Raw genomic sequence first — 22,820 nt, forward strand, 5'->3', positions numbered from 1 at the left:
CTTTAGACTTGTTAATGTAAAACATTAACAACACATTTTGATTACATGTAATCAAAAGAAAAGGTAGTCCTAAAAAGATAAAAAAGAAATAGGAATGAATGCTTTGTTAGCTGGTTTACCATCACTGTAGTGGTATAGCTGAGACAATCCTCAAGTAAGGAGAATAAAAAGGCTTTATTTGGGCTAGAATTTACTCAGATTTCAGTCCATGGCAGTGGTCTTGTGACTTTGGATCTGTAAGGAGGCAGGAGCACATGGCCTAGTAAAGTGGCTCACTTCAGGACCAGAAGGCAAAACATAGGAAGAGGCCAAAGACCCAGGGTCCCCTCTAGGTCAGGCCCTTAGCGACAGGAGCGCCTCCCAGTGGGACATACCTCTTAAAAGTTCTCAGAGCCCATGGCATGACTCAGTCAGTAAAGTGATTTCTTTGCAAGCATGGAGGGCCTAAATTCAATACCCCCAAACCACATTAATAAAAAAAAAAAAAAAAAAAGAAAAGCTAGACATCATTGCACACTTAAAATTCAGGCTTTGAGGAGGAAGGTGAACCCATGAGGCTTCCTAGATAGTCAGTGTAGACTACTTAGTGCATTCCAAGTCAGAGAGAGACCCTGACTCAAAATAAAGATGGTGGCTGCTAAAAAAACAACACTGGAGGTTGTCCTCTAGTCTCACACGTATACACACACACGCACACACACACACACACACTCAGACTCAGACTCATTCCATCATTTCCAAGTGGGACCACCTTGGAATACAAGTGTTTAACACACTCAACAATTTAAACCACAGCTAGTGTTTCATTGTTGCTAAGGACACAGGGGAGTTGTGATATAACTTTGCAGAGAAACTTATGCTCTTAAGTTATTTCTGTACCATTTGAGTGTCTTCCTGAGCAGACTGTATTCTAAGGACACAGAGTAGGAAAGAAATCCTAAGACTTAAGAGCTAAATACTATTTTTTAAGATTTATCTTTTACAGTGTATATGCTTGTGTGCGCACAAGAAATCATACATCATGTGTGTACAAGCGCCCGAGGAGGCCAGAAAAGGACATTGGATCCCCTGAGCTGTCATTACAGGCAGCTGTGAGCCACCTACAATGTGTTCTGGGGGCCAAGGTCAGGTCTTATGGGAGAGCAGCAAGCGTTCTTAACTGCCGGGCCCCTGTTAACAACAATAGCCATATCACTATTATCACCAAATTCTTTTATAACTTTGGGAGAAAGCAACTCACTGTGTTAATAAAGGTTTCTTGCTCTTCATATATATGCATGGGCACACACACGTATGTTAAATTTTAACACACGTATGTTTAATGTTAAATTTGAATTGGAAGTATCAGTGTGAGCTTCTCATTTTAATAACATTCCAGTGTTTCCTAGATTTGAAACGACCTGGACATAAAGGCAGCACAGTTTATGCTCTTTAAATACCATTTCCCACTAAAGCAACCCAGGCTCCTTGGAGGCATGAACAATTTTGTTTATAAATATAAAAAGACAGCACCGTGCTTCCCCACTGAGGTCAGAAAGACCACCACCCTGAAACCAAACCATCTTCAAGGCTTAGCTGATGAGGACAGAGTAAGGCAAAAGCTATCAGTGTGGGAATTTGTATTAAAATTTGATGTTTGGTGTTTTATATTTGCAAATTTTTTTAAACAATAAAGTTTATTTTGAAAAGCAATGAATTTGTAAAATCAGAACACCCATTTGTTAGTTTAGAAAGAGAAGTAAAACTATCCAAAAGAGAACGTAAAATTGGTAAAGAAAGAAGTAAAACTATCCAAAACAAACAAACAAACAAAAAACCCTGGATGTTTAGGTTTGTTTCAGTGATTGTGAACAGAGCAGAGAAAGCTGTATTAAGGCAGAAATAGCTTAATGACTAAGGAGCCCAAGCAAAGCTATTAAGCGATCCCTGTTACTCACTCATGCAGGCACCTCTACACCAAGGCCTCAGGGAGCTATAGCTACCCACAGAGGATGCTTGCACTGTCTCGCTGGTCTCCACAGTCACTTGCAGCTCCTCCTTCCACTGTTCATTTCTGCTGGTCACCCACCTTCACATCATAGCCTCTTTCTTTAGCTCTAAGACTAGCACATGTCGGCCAGCAAAAGATCAAGTCTGTCTCCTCAGAAGGGTTAGCTCACAACAGTTTGTTTCCCACATTTCACATGAAAATACACTTCAGGTTTTGTTTTGTTCCTTTTTGTTTGCTTATTTGTTTGTTTTGAGACAGGGTTTCACTGTGTGCCCTGGCTCTCCTGGAACCTCACTCTGCAGACAAGGCTGGCCTCAAATTCACAGAGATCCACTGCCTCTGCCTCCTGAGCGCTGGAACCGACAGCTTGTGCCACCACTGCCAGGCACACTTCAGTTTTTAAAGATGGAAAACACCAAAGTGGAAAAGCAGATAAGAGAACCATCAGTTAGTGAGGAGACAGCACAAAACCCCAGTTCACCATGGACATTCTGCACCCTGCTGCCCTGGTTTCTTTCACAGGCTGGCTGTTTTGTAGCTGCTGAGTTTTCAGCCCTGGCTCAAAGGTGCATATGCCAGTTGGGTCCCAGCGATACACCAGTAGCCAACTTCCAGAAGCAAATCCATCCAGTAGCATCCAGATTCAAGGCCAGGGTAGAGCATCTCCCTTTTGGCCTCGTGAACTACTTCCTGATGAGCTGGTGGAAGTCACGACTTGAAATGAGAGAGACCTGAGACCTGAGACAGGAAGAGCTCCAGCACAGAGCTGAAAGGAAAAGCCCCGTCCAAGTGAGTTTCCTGTTTACTCCATTGAGAATTGGCCTTTCTGGAGAGAGGTCCTTAAAAACCAGACACCGTGAAGTCATCTCTAATGCAATCTTTTCCACCTGGTGTCCTCGTTGAGTCTGCACACATTTTCTTTGCCGTACACTGAAGCTTTTGACAGGGGCACGGCCCACATGCCATTTGTGTGAGCTGTGCACAGGCTGAAACCGAATTATTATTATTTTTTTTATCTCTGCTACAGATGTTAGCCTGCATTCCATTTTTAACTCTGACGTCAGCCCAGCACTGGTTGCCCAGGAGATAAAAGAACTCGAGAAGGGTGTCCCAAGGGGTGGCGAATTTTGTTTCTTTGTTGTCCGTCCTCACTCACAGCTTCCAGCCTCCTTAGATTCACTATAGATCTGTTACCACAGAGGGCAAGTGGATATATCTGACCCCTAGCTGTGTGGCAGTGTGTGGACCAGCAAGGTCTCAATGATGACCCGGCCACTTCTTAGGTTCTACATACTCAAAGGAGCTCACTCTGGCCTCTCTGGCTGGGTCAAGTCTCACAGAGCACTCTAGGTGCCCAGAGTGTATCCCACATCACCCTCTTCTCTATTGCAATTTCCCTTGTAGTCCAGTGTTTGATTGATGCCAGTATCTGTGAATAGAAGGGTAGGAGCTAGGTCTGCTTTTGAATAAGATAAGAAATGCCCCCCCCCCCCCAGTGCAAGTGTTTGAACATTTGGTGTCTAGTTGGAGGTGTTGTTTTGGAAGGTTAGAGCCTTTAGGAGATGGATGAGCCATCTCTTAAAGTGGCCAAAAATAACCACTTCCTTCCTTCTTTCCTTCTTTCCTTCTTTCCTTCTTTCCTTCTTTCCTTCTCTTCCTTCCTTCCTTCCTTCCTTCCTTCCTTCCTTCCTTCCTTCCTTCCTTCCTTCCTTCCTTCCTTCTGTTGAGTCTTGTCAGGTATTTGATCATAGCAATAAGTAAATAACTAACGTAATTTCCTCCCCAGAGTTTTTGTCATGGTTTTTCCTGTTGGGAAATGGTCTTGGGCACTGTGTATTCAGATGCTGATTCCTGTGCCCTGAGATCTGGTTACAGACCCTCTGTGGGCATTGTCATTTCTATGTAGAATCTCTTGCATCAATGTTGTTTAAAGAATGTTTCCCAATTATCTCTGATTGGTTAATAAAAAGATGAACAGCCAATGACTGGGCAGAGAAGACAGGTGGTAGGACTTCCATACCCTGTCATTGGGTCCCAGGTAGCGAGTAGAAGAAAAAGGTCAAAGAGAAGGGCCAGAAGGAAGTCGCCATGAGAGAGTCGCCACAAAGACAAAGTTGGAGCCCGAGACTCCAGGGTGGGACTAGATGGCAGGTAAAAGCGCACACCGCTGGTAAGGAGCCAGACCAGCATAACTGGGTTAGAATAGATGAGTATCTGCCTAGTTACAGTGCTAAAGCTTATTAATAAATCTAATATGTCTCTGTGTCAGTTATTTGGGAGCTAGGGTTGGTATTAGAAAAGGCCCCTGCTAATACAATAATTCAACATTGTTCCCCACAGGCTCCTGTTTTAAATGTTTAGTTCTCAGTTGCTTGTGCTACTTGGGAGGCGGGGCTTGCTGGAGGAAGTGGGACACTGGGGACCTGTTTTCGAAGGTTACACTGAGTCCCTAGTATAAGCCCCTCTCTGAAGTAAGTTCCTCTGCCTTGTCGCCTTCCTTCCAAGATGGATGGACACCTCAGAAAAAACACAGCTTTCTTCTTATAGCTGTTCTCAAAGGGACTGGCAAGACATTTCATCTGCTGCCAAGCCTGATGAACTCATTTGATCCGTGAGTACCACTTGCTAGAAGAGAAAGGACTCCAGTCCCTCAAGTGGTCCTCTGACCTTCATATATGCCAGGGTGTGTGTGTTTTCCACCCCAAATAAATAGAAAGTATTGTTTAAAAAAAAAAAACTTCAAGATTTTCTGTCAAAAATTTTGTTGTGGAAGTAATGACTTTACAGGCACTGTGTAAAGTAAAGGAATATATTCTGGACTATTGTTGGGGAAAACAGACCTGGGCTGCTTAATCAGTTTCTGCTATGGCCTCTTTTCACCTGAGAAATGTTTACACAACCTCGGGCATGCAGGAATATAAAATAGTTGTACAAATTGCCCTAGGCTGGGTTACCATTACTAATGCTTTGGTGAAACATAGCAAACAAGTACATCCATGGGATTCATATGCAAATTCACTTAGAAATGATGTGTATTTGTTTGTTTTTTGTAGCCTTGGCTGCCATGGAACTCACTCTGTAGACCAGGCTGGCTTACAGAACTCACAGAGATCTGCCTGCCTCTTCCTCCCTAGTGCTGAGATTAAAGGCATCCACAACTGCCACCCAGCTAGAGAAATATTTTGAAATAACTTTGCTTTTCACTTACTATCAGTAGTTGTTTGATTTGTGTGTTGGCTAGTTTGATCTGACACAATCTGGAGTTATCTGAGAGGAAGGAAATGTCAACTGAAAAAAAATGTGTCTATAAGATTGGGCGGGAGGCAGGCTTTTGGACATTTTATTAATGTTTATTGATGTGGGAGGCCCAGCCAATTGTAGATGATGTTATACCTGGGCTGGTAGCCCTGAATTCTGTGTGAAAGCAGGCTAAGCAAGCCGCAGGAACAAGCCAGCAAGCAGCACCTTTCCATGGCTCTGCAGGAGCTCCTCCCTTCAGGTTCCTGCTCTGCTTGAGTTCCTGCCTTGGTTTCCTTTTGTTATGGACTATGATGTGGAAGTGTAAGCCAAATAAATCTTTTCCTCCCTAGCTTGATTTTTTTGTCATGGTGTTTTATGCCTGGTACTAGAAACAACCCAACTACCCAAGGGCTAGGGAAGCCACGGACCTTAAGGGAGGACCTACGACTGACACTTTACCAAGCCAGCATAATCCTTAAATGCATTCTAAATATTTTTCCTCATACTCACAGGAAAGAAAAAATCCTTATAATCCTCACCCCTCGTCAAGGAAACCTCTTTTTGCAACAGACAGACACCATAACAGAAAATCACAGTCATCAAGATTCGGACTTGAGGAGTCCAGTCTCAAATCATACATCTATAACACCTAAGGCTCAGGGATCATTGAGAAAGAGATGGTGGAAAGATTTTATAACCCAGAGGAACAGGAAGTTTGCTGAGAGATTGTGTTTCTTAGAAATGTTGTGAAATCTCACTAACGTGACTGCCTAAAATGAGCTGAACAAGGAAGACACCAATAGACATGCTATTATGGAAGTGGGAAGTTTATGACTTCTGAACTCTGGACAAAGAACTACATATGGGCAACCAAGAAATGCTGAGAGTAGGAGATCATCTTCTCCAGGGAAAATTGGTTATCCAATTCCAAATGGTGAGCCCTAAAAGCATACATATAAGTAACATTGCATAGACAGAGCAGAATATACTTAATATATTTAAAAATCTATCTATCTATCTATCTATCTATCTATCTATCTATCTATCTATCTATCTATCATCTATCACCTACTTCACAATAATCAAAAAGAGGCCATGAATCTGAAAGAAAGCAATGGGTAGGCACATGGGTGGGGTTGAGGGGAGAAACAAGGAGGAAATGATATAACTATATTATAATCTCAAAAAATACTTTAAACGATTGTTGTGGAGCCAGGTGTGGTGGCGGATGCCTGCAATCCCAGCACTCAGGGAGGCAGAGACAGAGGCAGACGGATCTCTGTTAGTTCGAGGCCAGCCTGGTCTACAGAGCTCGTTCTCGGACAGCCAAGGCTATACAAAGAAACCCTGTCTCTAAACAAAACTAAACAAACAAACAAAAAAATATATGGAGTCCTTTGAGTATCCACCCAGGAGTGTTCTAGCAGGTTCACTTAGCAATTATAGATTAATGTTTTTGAAAAATCTCCAGGCCAATTTGTATAATGGCTGTAGTAGTGCATTGCAGTGGAAATTTTGGTTTCTTTAAAGACTTAGTTGTGCTATGTATACAGGTTTTTTTTTTTTAATCCCAAGTGTGGGATATGGGACTGCCTTAGTTTGTCCACAGCTGATAATTGCCTCATGCATCTCAGAGAGGGGCAAAGTCTTTGCCAGCTACAGATAGTTTAATTCTGAGAACTCTGAGAGAGTGTGAATACCAGCGACCAGAGAGAGAGAAAAAGGCCTCGAGGAGTTGGACAAAGAGGAAGAAGGCTGTCTTGCTTCATTTGCTGTCGCTGACCGCTGGATATCCTGACGTGAGACTGGTGTTTTCCCAAGGAGTTGACAACCCTAACCAGCCGGAATTAAGTCTAAAGAGGTCTACGGCCCCTGCCCCTTCCAACCTTCTTTCTGTCCTACCTAGAATGGATGGTAGTGATTGGAAAGGAGGTAGAGGCCCGAGAAACCCAAATAAACTAGAGGTAAAAAGTTGTGGCTGCAGTGCGCCCTCCTAGCAGCGGTAAATTAAGTTTCTCTTTCCCCCACAACCTGACAGGGGAAAGGCGCTATCTCAGAGCAGTTATAATTTCTCTGTGGCTAGGGTTATTGGACATTTATTTTTAAAATCTATCTCTGTGTCTCTGTGTTTGTGTGTGTGTGTGAACTGAGGTCCTTTAGAAGAACAGTTCATGTCCCTAACCACTCAGAACTTTTTTTTTTTTCAAGATAGGGTTTCTCCATGTACCCCTAGCTGTCCTGAAATTTGCTATGTAGCTCAGGATGGCCTGACCTCATTGTCTCTGATTCCCGAGGCTTTCTCCACCAAGTTCAACTGTTGGACACTTTTAAAATAATTTATTGGTCATTTGTGTCTCTTCTTTTGAGGATTGTCTGTACATTTTACTAACCCATTTGTTGATTGGCAGGTGTGTGTGTTTAACTTGGAAATTTTCTGTAAAGTGTGGATATTAGAGAGTGATGTGAAGTATAACTGGCAAAGATTTCCTCCCATTCTGTAGGCTGTTTGATCTGCTGATCTTTTCTCTTGAGGGGGTTTCCGCTCCAGGTAATCCCATCTCTTGATTCCGGGGCTGTTCCTTGTGCTGTTGAAGCTGTTCAGAGAGTTCTTGCCGGCACTGGGAGACTGAAGATCAACCCCACAGGTTTTCCTCTAACCGTTTCGTTGTTTCAAGCTTCGGGTGAGGCCTTTGATCCACTTTAAAATTACTTTTAATGGATTTATTTTATTTAAATGATTTATTTTTATTTTATTTGCATGAATGTTTTTGCCTGCATGTATGTCTGTGTGCAGGTGTCAGATTCCCTGGAATTAGAGTTACAGACTGTTGTGAGCTGCCATGTAGGTGCTGGGACATGAACTCAGGTCCTCTGGAGGAGCAGCCATTGATCTTAACCACTGAGCCATCTCCCCAAACCCTTGAAATGATTTTTTAAATTACATTTCTTTAGTGTGGTACATGTACATGTGTTCATAAGCCATGGCACATATGTGGTGATCAGAAGACAATTTGCTGGAGTCAATTCTGTTCTTCTACCATGTACATCTTAGGGATTGAACTCAGGCTCGCATGCTTGGGGCAAGTGAGCCATCTTGCTGTTACAATTGGTTCTATAAAGACAGTTTGCTGTTCTATCAGGTGGCTTCCCAGGCTGGCATGGCCCCAGAACTGTGCTCAAGTCAGTCTATTAAGGGTGCCTTCCACGAATTTAAAAACACCAGTCTGAAGATAAACAAAACTTTCAGAGCCCTAGCTTGAACTTTGCTTTGACCAGCTTTGGAATTATGTATTCTTCGAAAATGTTTCAAACGCTCCTTTTAGAGACTGACTTTTCAACACGCAGAGCTATCTACTGCCTTCTAAAAAGTCAATCCAAAAAAAAAAGGAAGACCTTAACTGCTCAGTTTCCAAATTGAACTCAGTTTTAGCTAAAAATAGCTTGCCAGAGTTGAGAATCTGTTCCCTGAATTTAAATGGCTTCCTTCTCTCCCAGAGGACAACACTTGCTGTGTTCTATGGCAGGAGTGGACTTTTGGTAAGTCGGCTTCATGCCTTCCCAGGATTCCAGTGTTTTCTGTGTTCAAAGCACAGTGGAGTAAATTGGCAACGGTGTAGGTTCTGCGTATAAATATTACTTGAAATGAACACACATATCAGTAGTGTTTCTTAGCTGGGGTGTGTATGTGTGTGAGTATGGTTTGGCTTTGTGTGGATAAATCTGTGTGTGTATAAAGAGACTGGAGTAAATTCTTTCTTTTACTTTTTTCTTTTTTAACCATGTTACCATGTACACTACTAATAATCATCTTCACTTAGTTATAACTGAAAGATTTTTTTTATTTTAAAAGTTTTTTTTTTTAATTCTTATTTCAAAACAAGTTATACCCTTTCTTCACATTTTCTGGAATTCTGTGATGACTTTCTATCTGGTGGTAAAGACCACAAGATTAAAATAAGAGACGGCGAGTCACAAGCTTGATGTGTAGTGAAATTCATATTTTAAAATCCACTGCATATATGCCCTTTTCAATAGTAAAGAAAGTATAAGGCATTGGCCATGTACAATATTTTTAAAAAGTTCTTATTCTCTGGATTTGACATGGTAGTACAACATTAATCCCAGCACTCAGGAGGCAGAGGCAGGTGAATCTCTGTGAGCTCAAGGCAGGTCTGATCTACAAAGCGAGTTCCGGGACAGGAGAGACCCTGTTTCAGAAAAAAAAAAAAAAAAAAAAAAAAGACTTTATTTTCATTTTTTCTGTGAGCTTGCATTTTAAATGAGCAAAGAGACGGCTCACACGGGAAAGTGCTTGTTATTTTAGTATGAGGACCTGAGTTTTATCCTTCCCACCCATTTACCCCCTCCCTCCCTACACAAAAGCCCAGCACAGCTGTGTGGACCTGTAATCTCAGGACAGGGAGGCAGAGACAGGGGGATCCCTGGGGCTTGCAGGGTGGCCAGATGAGGCAAAATTGGGAGGTTCTAGGCTTTGCAGGAGAATGTCAGCTCAACAACTAAGGATAAAAAGAGATTTGGGAAGACAGCCAAAACTGACTTCTGGCCTCCAGCTACATGGCTACTCTGGCTGGAATACAGACATGCCCGTAGCTCACACCTTTAATCCCAAACAGTGAAGGTAAAGTTGGCTTGTAGGAGGAAACACCCATGTTTGAAAGTGATGTCTAATTGAGAGGCAAAGTGACACATCAGAGAAATATTCGACAGAATAGAATATGTCCAGGCCTCATGGGAACAGAGAGGAAAGAGGCATTTTGGATGAACAGTGCAAAGAGAGAGGGAGGGGGCAGGAAGCAGTTTTACCCGTAGAGTTTTACAGAGACAGGTTGAAGACAGACTAGACACAGGTGAAGACAGAATGAGCCAGAAGATTAGAACATATTACCAAAGTTTGTATGAAGCCAAGCAGAGCAATTTAGTCAGAAGCTGAGAGAGAAGCCAGTTTGAATCAGTCAGTTTGGAGAGGAGTTTGAGCCAGAACACCTGAATTGATCCAGCCAGCCAGAGCTCAGAAAGAACTAGAAAGGCTGAGCTTATTCAGCAGTACGTTTCGGAGGATGAAAACATCCCAGGCCTAGGTTAGATTGTGTGGAGGCTGGAAGCTTGTAGGACCAGATTAGCAGGAGGAGGCAGTAGGTTTTGGAGACAACACTTGCTCCAGGAGAATAAAAGTTACATTTCATGCGTGTTCAGCAAGAACTCTGCCAACGGCGCTACGTCTCCAAATCCTAATGTTCTTTCTCGCTTAACATTTTTATTTTATTTTATTCATGTATGTGTGTACATGTGTGTCCCCAAAGTCTAGAACAGACCAACAGGTCCCCAGGAGCAGGATGGGTGCTGCCGGAGGTGGGTGTGGGGCTCAAACTCTGACAGAGTTCTTCTGACAGAGGCATGCTCCACTGAGCCATTCCCCAATCCTCCCAGAGACCTTTCATCATTCATCACATTCTTCCTAAGGAAGAATGATGACGATGACAAGAGTGAACCAAGAGAGGAGCTAGGATGTGAACTGATATGAAAGAGACAGTGGAGTGGTCCCAAGGGCAGGGAGGGCAAGCTGTGCCCTGGAGCTCAGCTGAGGAGAGGACATTCTATGAGGAAGGGGCTAGAACAGAACAGGCCTCCTGAAAGAGGCTACTGAGGTCAGGCTCAGGTGCGGGCCGACATGTGCGGGCACAAAAATCTCTTACGGCAGCGAAAGGGCAAAGGGGAATAACCTCAGGCCGAGAGCGCAGGATGGGGTTGAAGAACCAGAAGGAGCCTATGAGAAGGCTAACAAGGGCGCATCCTTCATAATGGCTCCTGAGGGGGCTTCTCTGAGGGCAGCTATGCAGTCAGTCTCTGAGACAAATATTACGTGTTTTCTCTTATTTATGGGTCCTAGAGTCTACGGAGATACATAGAACCATTTATGTGTAGATGATGTGACAGTGGAATTGAAGTGTCTAGGGAACTAAAGGTGACAGGAGACTGGCAAATACGCTTAAAGTATATTATATACAGAAAATGGCCTTGTATAACCTAGTAAACAAGTAAAATAGTTAAGATGTGCCTCAGGGCAGGAGTCCCAGGTACACAGCAGTGTTGATTTTGAGGCGCTTCTCCTAAAAGACCATAGCCTCAGCCCCCAATGCCGTTGTTATTCATTTAATTGCATCATTATTTTATTTTGTGTATGAGTATCTTTCCTGTATGAACCTCTGCACACCACATGTATGCCTATGGAGCTGAGAAGAGGACATCGGTTCCCCTGGGACTGGAATTAGAGAGTTTTGAGTGTCTGTGTGTGTGCTGGGACCTGAACCAGGGCTCTCTCAAACAGCAGCCAGTGCTCTTAGCCACCGAGCCATCATTTCAGCTTCTGCCACTCTTACTTGGAGGTAGAGGCTTTGAGGAAATAATAAAAATTAAATGAAGTGTGGCCTCTCAGAGTTCTTTGAGTTTAACAGTGAGAGGTGCCATGTATTAGAGAGAAGACCTGGGAGGTGGCCTCTGTGATCAGCAAGCCAACATTATCATCCAGGACATTTCAGCTTCCACAACCATAAAAATAAAAATTCTGTGGAATGGGCTGGAGAGGTTAGGAGCACTGGCTGACCCTCCAGAGGTCCTGAGTTCAATTCCCAGCAACCACATGGTGACTCACAACCACCCATAATGAGATCTAATACCGTCTTCTGGCGAGCAGGCATACATGCAGACAGAACATTGTATACATAATAAAGAAATAAATCTTTAAGTTTTATAAGAGTTCTATCTTGCTGGAAGTGGTGTGTACCTATAATCCCAGCACTCAGGAGGCAGAGGCAGGAGGATCTCTGTGAGTTTGAGGCCAACCTGGTCTACAAAGTGAGTTCCGGGACAGCCAGGGTACACAGAGAAATTCAGTCTCAACAACAAAACCCCAAAAAGTTACTTCTTAAAATTATTGAACTGTTCTTGCCTCTCCTGGGCTCGTGGCTTCTCCATTCCAGCCAGGAAAACTGGCCCGATGTCTGTCTGGTTGATATTTAATTTCACAAACTTTAATCAGTTCTTCCTTATGGTTTCAGAATCTTTGCTTCCATAAACTGTTCCAAAGTCACACTTAGCGCTCTGAGTGGCTTCCTTGGAAGGCTGGTTGGCAAAAATCACAACAATGAAATGAGCAGCGCGAGTTGCTGTGTACAATGTATCTCCAGGCACTGTTGGTAGCTGTTTCTTTGAATTCTCACATAGCCCTATTATCATCACCCACTGTGGAGAGGAGGAGACTGGGAAGGGAGGAGAAACTGCTGGCTCCAGGTCACACAGATTAAAAAGAGGCTGTGCAAAAACACAAACCTAATTTCCTTAGGCGTGTGGCCTTATTATTCAGCCACTAAGAGGAAGGAAAACTTTCTGGCCACTTGTAGAGGAGTTTATTTTTAGACATGACTCACGATTTCGGTGGAAAATGAATTCTGTGATGACACCTCAGCTATTGTGACGTGACGCACATTTGGCCTCCAACTCTCTCCGGAGCCCAGGGTTCTCTGCCTCTTTCCTTCCCATCGTTGCGTGCTGCATTATACGGCCCGGTGTCCCACACGCCGTGCCAGCGGTCTCTGGGCGAGAGAAAGCCAAGGCCTGTGCATCCTGATGCCACAGACCTCTCTTTCGGACACCTCGTTGGTCTTTCATTAACTCAGCAGGTCTCTGGTGTCTTTACTGCAGCAGTCAGAACCACGTGGCCGTGACTAGACTGTTTTCACACCCTAGGCTGAGTTATGTGAACGCCAAAAAGCAAAGGACAACTTCTCCTTCCTCTTTCTCGTCTGTTAGTTATTTTGGGGGTACTTCCAGTGCTACATATAGAAGATCCCCAATAAACAGTTCTGAGCCGCAGGGGGAAATGGGGCTGTTTTCAGAATAAAGAGCAAGAAAAAGTGATCCATTTGACTAGTGTGGATGGGCTTTACAGGGTGCACAGGCTTAAATGAATTGGCGGGGGATGGGGGGGTGGGGGGTGTAGCAGAGGCAAGATGAGAGAAAGGAAACTATAAGTGTATGCACTGCTTTGGAAAAGGGGCCTTTAGGAGTGAAATGGTTAAAGCCCAGTGAGGCCTGGCTGCGCCTGGAGGGAGTATTTATGCTGGGACAGGAAGTGTGAAGCCAATGACTTTGTGCTGGCAGGAAGTGGGCCCAAGGGGGAGGGGGAGGAAGGACGGTGCCAAAGGGAAGATTCTGAGTTTGTCTCCGCCTGGAAGACTTTCTTTCATGATCGGAAGCAAGATATTGGCCAGAAAACTTCTCTCATTGCTCCAGAAGAGCTTAAAGTGAGCCAAGCGCAGAGTGAAGCTGAAGTTGAGAGACACAGGCACTGTGCCCAGAACACAGTCCGAGCCTTAACATTTGAATAGAGCAACACAGAAGTGGGAACTGAGATGCCCAGACATCAAAACACAGTTGGTGAAGCCTCCTTACATAATAAAGATAAATATACTTAACATTTATTTAACATTTTTACACAAGAGTACAGGAAAAGGTTGATAGCCATTATCTCGTGTAATTCTCAAGGGCGATGTGCGAACAGTCTCAGCTTTACAAACAATTTCTCTTTTTACAAACACATTCAGGGGGTTTTGCAGGCTAAGTCGTTTGCCCAAAGTATACATTTAAATAGTTTTCTCATGCCGAAGTGCAACTTTCAAAAAGTTAAAAATACAGTATTTCTTACAATGCTCAGTAGATAACTTAAGATTTAGTTACAACATTACAACAGACTCAACTGGTTCAAAGGGTGTGTGTGTTTGTGTGAGAGACCAGCGGGAAAGAAATGCTAGATAAGATTGCACAGTAAGATGGAGGAATTGAAGACTGACTAATATTCGATAGAATGATAATTCCCAAGCCTTTAGCGCTGTTATCTATTTGTATACAGATTATCTGTTTTCCTATGAGGCAAAAAGTAATTTTCAAACTTACAAGTCTTGTAGAAGTTCACATTTAATTTTAAAGACTTACAGCTAGCTGAGAAAAACATGTTTATGTATAACCAGTCGATCTCAGGTGGACTTACTAGACAATGTGACAGTTTGTGTCCCTCCTAAGTTCACGAGTGGGCACCCCATTGCACTCAGTGGAGGCTAAGAGATGGGCTAATTTGGTCATGAATGCAGAACCTCGTGAGCGGGACTGGAGCCCTCACCTCTTCTCTTTCTGTTTTCTGTTCTTGAGAGATCTCATATGTCCCACACTGGCCTTGAACTCACTTTGTAGCTGAGGCTGGCTCTATGCCAATGCCCCTCCTGCCTCCACCTCCCATGTGCTTGGGTTCCAGAAGTGTCCCGCCTGCCCAGTGGGTTGGTGCCCTTTTAAAAGAAGCACCTGGGAGTTAGTTTTTCCTTTACACCATGTGAGGGCACCATGCAGCCACACGGGCTTTTATGAATCATAAAGTAGGCCCAATGCTGAAATTGCCAGTGCCTTCATCCAGGACTTCTCAGCCTTTAAGACTGTGAGAAATGAATTCTGTGGTTTACAGGCTACCCAGCCTCTGGTGTTTTGTTGTAGCAACTTGGATGGATGAAGACAATTTATTGAGCTGCTTTATGTTCTACAATGGCTCTGCCCATTGAGGCAACCACTGGCCACATGTAACTGACTGTTTGGCACTTGACCTATGATAATAGTGGACTGAGAAAATGAGTTCTAATTAGATTAAAATAGTCTCTTATGACTAATAACTAGTATAGTAGCTAATCTTGGTTGTCAACTTGACTACCTCTGGAATCAACTAGAACCCAAGCTTGCTTTCTTTCTTTCTTTCTTTCTTTCTTTCTTTCTTTCTTTCTTTCTTTCTTTCTTTCTTTCTTTCTTTTTGTTTTTGTGACAAGGTATCTCTGTGTAGACCAGGCTGGCCTTGAACTCAGAGATCTGCCTGCCCCTGCCTCCCGAAAGCTGGGATTAAAGGTGTGCACCAGCACTGCCTGGCATATGAGGGTTTTCTTAATCAGATTATTTGAAGCAGGGATACTCATTCTAACCCTGGCCCACACCTTCTAGTGGCAGCCCACATATAATGACATGGAAGACAGAAACTTCGCTTTTTGTCTGTCTTCATGCTCGCTGTGCTGTTGCTGTGTCGGGCATTAAATCCAGTGCTCTGTGGGAATCCGCTGGGACTCCAGCACCAGAGGATAACTGCTGAGACCTCCAGCCTGGTGAGCCGAACAACTACCGGATTCTCAGCCTCTCTGTCCTGAGTCGGGCACTGTTGGACTACCTGAACCATGTCCTTTATGCCAGTCTACTGACACATACACATATGTCAGTGTGTGTGTGTGTGTGTGTGTGTGTGTGTGCTCATTTTATCAGTTCTGTTCCTTTAGATTACCCTGCCTAATAAAACGACTATGTTCATTTTGTGGCCCATTACTTTTGAAAAATGTGGTCTATAGAATACCTAGGTGAACCACATGTATGGGAATCTCTAAGGAGCATAATTGTAGGTGATTTTGGCCTGAGTGGCATGAAGATACATCTCAGAATGAGCCCTTCCAATCTATGCTCTTACATGGTACTAATTATTCAGACTGTCATCTCAGGGTTTAGGAACCAAACCACTTGGGATGGTTTCAATATGAAATTATTCCCCATAGACTCCTGAGTCAAGTGCTCAGGACTGCAGGCTCTATTTTGCATGGTGATGAAAACTGTAGAAGGCAGAGCCTCTCTTGAGGAAGTAGGTTGTAGGGATCTTTTTTCTCTTTCTGCTTCCTGGTGGTCATGGGGTGAGTAGCCTCTGCCATGGGTCCCCATCATCATGATTTCAGATCAGCAGAGCCTTGAGCTCATTAATCTACAGCACTGCAACCTCAGGAACATGAGCTGTGAGCAAGCAGCCCCCGAGGGTGCTCACGTTATGTATTTGTCAGCTACACACACCTGAGCAACATGTATTTGTGAGAATTTTTTATTCTGGGGGTGACTAGGTAAGTCTCCCATCCCTCCTCATAGGGTGCCCATGACAAGCCAAGGTTTGATTACATCAAAGTTCACCTAGAGGAACCGAAGAGTTTATAAGGCTTACTCACAGAGCAATGGTCAAGGGCTAGAGCCAAGAGCATAGGTGACCCAAAGCAGCCACCCTGCAGGAGCTTCCTCTGGCTTTGGAGAAGGACTAGTCTTTCCAGTCCATATACTATAGCCCTTCTCTGACCCCAAGGTCATGTGCAAATCAGGGCAGAATTATACACAGCTTGTCAGGAGAGGTGGCCAGATAACTCAGGTAAGGGTCCTGTGACCCTCCTGCTCTCTCCTGCTGTGAGGGAACGCAGACAGCCAACATATGTAGCCATGATTATCCTTTGCAAGTGTGTCCCACTGAGTTCCAGAAGATTGTGGCTCTTTGGCTCAGAGGATGTCCTATATAACAGCCCAGGAGTGTTTTCTTTCCTTCCAGTATTGCGAAATTTCCTTTTGAGAAGTTGCAGAGATAGTTCAAAGGGTAAAATGCCTGTGGCACAAGCATGAGAACCAATTCTCACACAGAAGCCATGCGTGGCTCTACTACTTGTAACCCCAGCACCGGGGTGGAGGTGGGGAAGGGCACAGACCCGATCCTCAGAGCACGGGCCAACCAGTCTGCCAGTCAGTGAGTGCTGGTTCAGTGAGAGACTCCATCTCAAAAACGTAAGTAAGGTAGAAAGCAATTGAGAAAAGCACAAGATGTTAACCTCTGACCTTCATTGACACACAGACACACATACGCTCCTGTAGTTGTGTGAGTGACCACACAAAACATGCATACACATATATACCACACACACACACATACAGACATACACTCCTGTGCTTGTGTGAGTGACCACACAAAACATGCAAACACATATATACCTCTCTCTCTCACACACCACACACACACACACACACACACACACACACTCATACACATGATACACAAATTTCTACTTTAAAGCTTCTTCTTTATCACATCTTCTCAGAAGGTGTGTTGGTTTGAATAAGAATGACCCTCGATAGGATAATATATTCAAATTCTGGTCCCCAGTTAGTGGAACTTTTAGGGAAGAACTAGGAGGTGTGGCCGTGTCAGAAGGGGTGCGCCATTGTCTTGAGGTTTCAAAAGCCCGTGCCAGGCCTAATGTCTTTCTCTCTCTGCCTGCAATGGGTGGATCGTATGTGTGCTCTCAGCTTCTTCTCCATTCTGCAGTGCTTCCCGCCGTGACGAGAATGGACTAGCCCTCTGAACTTGCAACCCAGCCCCCAAATACATGGTTTCCTTTCTAAGTTGCCTTGGTTATGGTGTCTCTTCATGGAACACTGGGACAGAGAGTAACCCAGCATTACCTTCACGTTTGTAAATGAGTTTTGGTTTTATCTTTAAGCAAATGAGTGGGTTACTTTTTCAAAGAATGTGTAACCTTGAGCAAGCTTATTCAGAATTCTGTGTATTTTTTGCCTCTCAGGAAATTAGAGATGGCACTGTTCATTCACTGGGAGAAGTCACTAAGGGTTCACTGGTACCAACACACGCACACACGCACGTGCACACAAATACAAATACAAAATAAAACTTTAAAACTAAAAGGATACCACCAGAAATGGAGTATCTGGGGTTGCTGTGTTACTTGGTGATGCAATGCTTGCCTAGCAAGTGTGAGGCCCTGTATCCCCCCATATGAGAAGAGGGTCTGATTTGGGGGGACTAAAATGTTCTAATTTAAGGTGAAACATATTAAAACAAGATAAAACTTATCAACATGTGAAGGAGTTCCTACTTAACTTGTAAGGATTTGTTAATTGAACTCACACATAAAAATGTATTTGTGGGTAGGCAAGATGGCTTACTGAGTAAAACCCGTGCAGGCCTGATGACCTGAATCCAATGCTAAGAACCCCTGCAAATTGTTCTCTGACCTCCACATATGCACTGTGGCACATGTGTAGCTACACTCATAAACAAATGTACAATAATAAACTATGTATACATACATGTGTATATGTACTTGTCAAATGTATAGTATTGGAAATTGTTGTATCTTATATTGATACATCACACCTAGAATTGGTGTGATGTAATTTCTCTGTCTAGGTAGAAATATATCAATTAACAATACTGACTGAAAACCCTGAAATATTATTTTTGGATACTTATTTTAAGTCATTTTTCAAGGGACATGAGCCCTCCATATCTGTGGTTTTCCCGTCCATGAATTTGGTTAACCACATATGCATCAAAATAATCCCCTCAAGAGAGCTATTTTTCTCACTGCTGTGGCCTCTGGTAGGCTGCCCTATCCATGCTCCTGTAAGAAACCTAAGTAAACTCGGTGAAACGTTGTTCTAGTTTGTTCTCTTGCTGTGATAAAACACTGACCTAAGCAATTTAGGGACAAGGGGTTATTTCATCTTCCTGGTTACAGTCCATCATTGACAGAGGTCAGGACAGGAGCTCAAGGCAGGAACCTGAAGCAGAGACGGTGGAGGGACACTGCTGACTGGCTCAGTCCCATAGGAGACATTAATCATGCAAGTACCTCTGAGACATGCACACAGGTCAATGCTACAGAGGCGATTTCTCAATTGAAGTAGCCTCTTTCCTGGTGGCTCTAGTGTCAAGCTGACAAAAAACTAACCAGTACAATTGACCCCTTGTCAACTTCATGCACAAACACATCACTATTAGACCATCATTTTCCTTGTTTATCCCAAAGATCTCATGTTTTATATCACAATATAAAGCACAGTATAGCTTTACACGCAGTTACAATAAGAACAAAGCAAAACCCACATTCAGCAGTGTAAATCAAATCCTATAGCACAATGTCCAGCATCTGGGACATCTTACGATGTCTCAAGGTCCAAAGGGCTAGGCAGCTCCACTCTGGATGGCTCTACCATCTGCAGCACACACAGGCTGCCTCACAGACTCAGGCTGGCTCCACTTGACAACTACCAATGTTCTTGGCGGTGCTCCCACAGTCCTGGCACCTCTAATATGTGGGGGTCTCCACTGCCACTGAGGCTTCATCAATAGCCTGTCTCTTAGGCTCTCTTCAGGGACTCTGACCCTCCCTTACGGTGCCAAGGCTTAGCTGCTCTCAATGACCCCTTTCAAGACCAGTACCACCCGTGAGACTAAGCTCAGTCAGTAGGAGATAATAATGCTCTGGATGACTTTCCAAGCCCTTTAGAGTTACCCAGAAGATCATGAATGACTCCGAGAACTCTGATGCTAATATTTACACCGTTGGAGTTTGGTTGTGTTTTGCTTTGCTTTGATTGTGACTGTGCCCTCTCAGAGTTCTTCCCTCTGGGAGTAAGAACATATTTAACTTATTTTGACTTTGCAGGATTCCACAGCTGAGAAAGTATGGGAGATATTTTGAAGTGTTAGAGAGATTGGGGATATTTTAGAGAAGCTTGAACTTTGAAGGAAACTTTGGACGTTTTAAAGAGTTTTAACTTTTAAAGTGGTTGAATTTGTAAAGACAGCATGACTTTTGGAAGTTCGAATGTTTTTATATTGTGATATTAATACTAATATGTAATCTTGGCAAAAAACAACAACAACAGCAACAAAGAAGAAAGGTTATGGTTTAATTGTAATTGTAATGTGCCACACTAATAAGGGGTCAGTGGGGCTGGGTAGCTTTTATGTCAACTTGACACATTGTGGAAGAGGAAACCACAATTGAGAAAATGCCCCCACCAGGTTGGCCTGGGAGCACACCTGTGGTGCATTTTCTTGATTGAGGTAGATGCGGGAGGGCTCAGGCCACTATAGGCAGTGTCACACTTGGGCTGGCAGCCTCCCATGCTGAAAGAAAGCAGGCTGCTCTGTGAGCCATGACAAGCAAGCCAGGAAGCAGCAGTCTCCTTCTGCCCCAGGTTCCTGCCCAGAGCTGTTGCTCTGGCTTCCCTTGGTGATGCATCCATTTTTAAGCTGTAAGGTGAAATAATCTTGTTATTTTTGATCACAGCAAAAGAAATTCTAACACAGACACTCTTAAATACTATCAAATTTAGCTACCAGCTTGCTGCACTCTTGATACCCCTGGACTACAGCTTTGGTAGTCCTAAGGAGAGATTTCCCGGAAGCATCCATCTTAGTCAGGCAGGGCTCCAGTTGACCACCATCAACTGCCCTGGTAACTCATAGGTTTCATTTAGGTGGTACTGGTGTCCTGTTAATCACAGCATACTCTTTCTTGTTGTTATTGTTGTTGATTTGTTTTTGTTTTTCCAGACAGGACTCTGTATGGCCTTAGCTGTCCTGGACTCCCTTGGTAGACCAGGCTGGCCTGGAACTCACAGAGATCCACTTGCCTCTGCCTTCCCAAGTGCTAGGATTACAGGCATGTGCCACTGTGCCTGACTTCACACTATATTCTTAAGCCTTAGCTGAACAGAAAAGCCTTACATTCTTAATTCAGAACACCACATGAACAGCCCCAGTAAAGTTCCGAGGGACACTGAAAGCTTATGAGCCAAGCATACATTGTCAGCACTGCTCTCAACCCCACCATTCAAGCCATGGCACTAACAGATCTTTAGTAAGCCCTCCTCGCTCCAAGCTCCAAATTCTTCCCCAACCATTCTCAATTAAATCAACACATTTATGTCTGACAGCAGCGGACCACTCTCTGGTACTAATTTTTGTTCACACAGACAGAGAGGCAGTCAAACAGACAGACAAACAAGAAAACAGAAGGGAAACTTGCTGGAAAGAAGAGAGTCAACAAGAGTGGAAGGGATAAGAGAGGGGGTGAGTGTGATCAAAATACACATATATATATGAAAATATTATGAATCCTATTTGTTGTATATAATTAATAGGTACTAACAAGAAACCTTTTTAAAGTTTTTCAGGAATTATGCCTGCACTGAACATGCGTAGCTTTTCTTGTCCTTATTCCCTGAACAGTTACTCTAATGACTATTTACATAGCATTTAAATACGTTAAGCATTTTAAGTAACTAGAAATGGTTGAAGGGAGTGTAGGGGTATGTGATTACAGTATGTGCAAATGCTGAATTCTCCACTGGGGACCCGAGCATTCATTTTGATAGCTTCACTGGGTGCTGGTGTATCCTCTCATCGATTCCCAGCGATATCTGTTTCCTCTTAAAAACAGCTCTGCTTTTCCCCAAGCTCATCTTTAAGGTAAACATTATCTTTATGACCCCATCCAGTACCTCTTCATGTAGTTCCTGGGGAGGTGGGGAATGGTGCATACAGAAAAGGCTGTGCTGCTCTTGCCAAATCCAGCCATGGAGCACAGAGCTGCAAAAACAGAGATGGGAGCAACCCCCTGCGCCTTGAAGTCTGGGCTTCTGTGAAGGAAAATTTCATCAAGCTGAATGTGTCATGAATTTTAAATGCTGTGTATTGGCTTCTAAAAGAGGAAAAAATGAGTATGTTGTCCTTTCTTGAAGTCTTGTGTCTGGTCATTACCCTGGCAACTGACGTCAAGGGAGGGGGAAAGCTGCTGGGGGCTGCACTCCATGCATTCTAGATAACCCCACGGACTCACACAGACTCTTAACTGGCTTGAAAATGAACATAGCCGTGTTCTCTTTCATGGGTGTTTTTCATAAACTCCTCGAGGCCTTGGGAATCCACAGAGCATCTGAGTTTCAACGTAAACAGATGACAATTCGTTTGGTTATTAGCTTAGGTGTTCTGTCCCACTACAGCTGCCAAGGAGCACTAGTAAATCCCAAGAGAGCTAGAACCTTGCCTTTTGTTCTAAAAGCAGCTTTCTCCAGCTTTTTATTACGAACAGCCTCAGAGGTAGTAAGCTGAGATAAGGTTTGTGTGGACACACATGTACTGCGTGTCCCGCATTGTCGCTATCCTCTGAAAGCCTGATCATATCTGTCCATTGGCTCATGCATCCAATCAGAGCATCTACCCATCATTCCATCCATTTCTTTATCCATCATCCATCCATGCATTTATCTATCCTTCTCCCCACTCAGTGTCCATTTATATATTCATCTATAAATCCATTTATCTATGCACCCTGTAATGAACCCATCCATCATCTATTTATCTAGCCATCCACTTTCATTCATATAGTAAATCTTCTGATTTTGATGCATTGCAAAATAAATCATTTATTTTTTTCTTTTTATTTTTTGAGATAGGATATTACTGTGCAATTCTAGATATAATAATATAAATATTATATTAAAATAATATAGTTATTTAGCCAGTTAAATTCAGTATTTGTGGAATCTCTTCTGATAAATGCAATACACACAGACAATGCAAAAGTATTAAATATACATTTTAGGATGCTGAGTTTTGACAAATGAATACATCTGTGTGACCTGAACTCTGTCAAGATAGGGAACTTGGGCTGGAGAGATGGCCTGCTAGTTAAGAGTACTTGTTCCTCTTGTAGAAGACTCTATTTCAGTTCTCAGCACCTACATGGTGGCTCAAAACCACATGTAACCCTGGTTCCAAAGGATCTGATGTCCCCTTCAGGCCTCCCCAAGCACACACATACACACAGGCAAAGCACTCATATACGTTTAATAAAGATAAATACAGTTTTTGAAAGGATACTGA

This window comes from Meriones unguiculatus, chromosome 2 (assembly GCF_030254825.1).
Source record: "Meriones unguiculatus strain TT.TT164.6M chromosome 2, Bangor_MerUng_6.1, whole genome shotgun sequence".
NCBI classification, from domain to species: Eukaryota; Metazoa; Chordata; class Mammalia; order Rodentia; family Muridae; genus Meriones; species Meriones unguiculatus.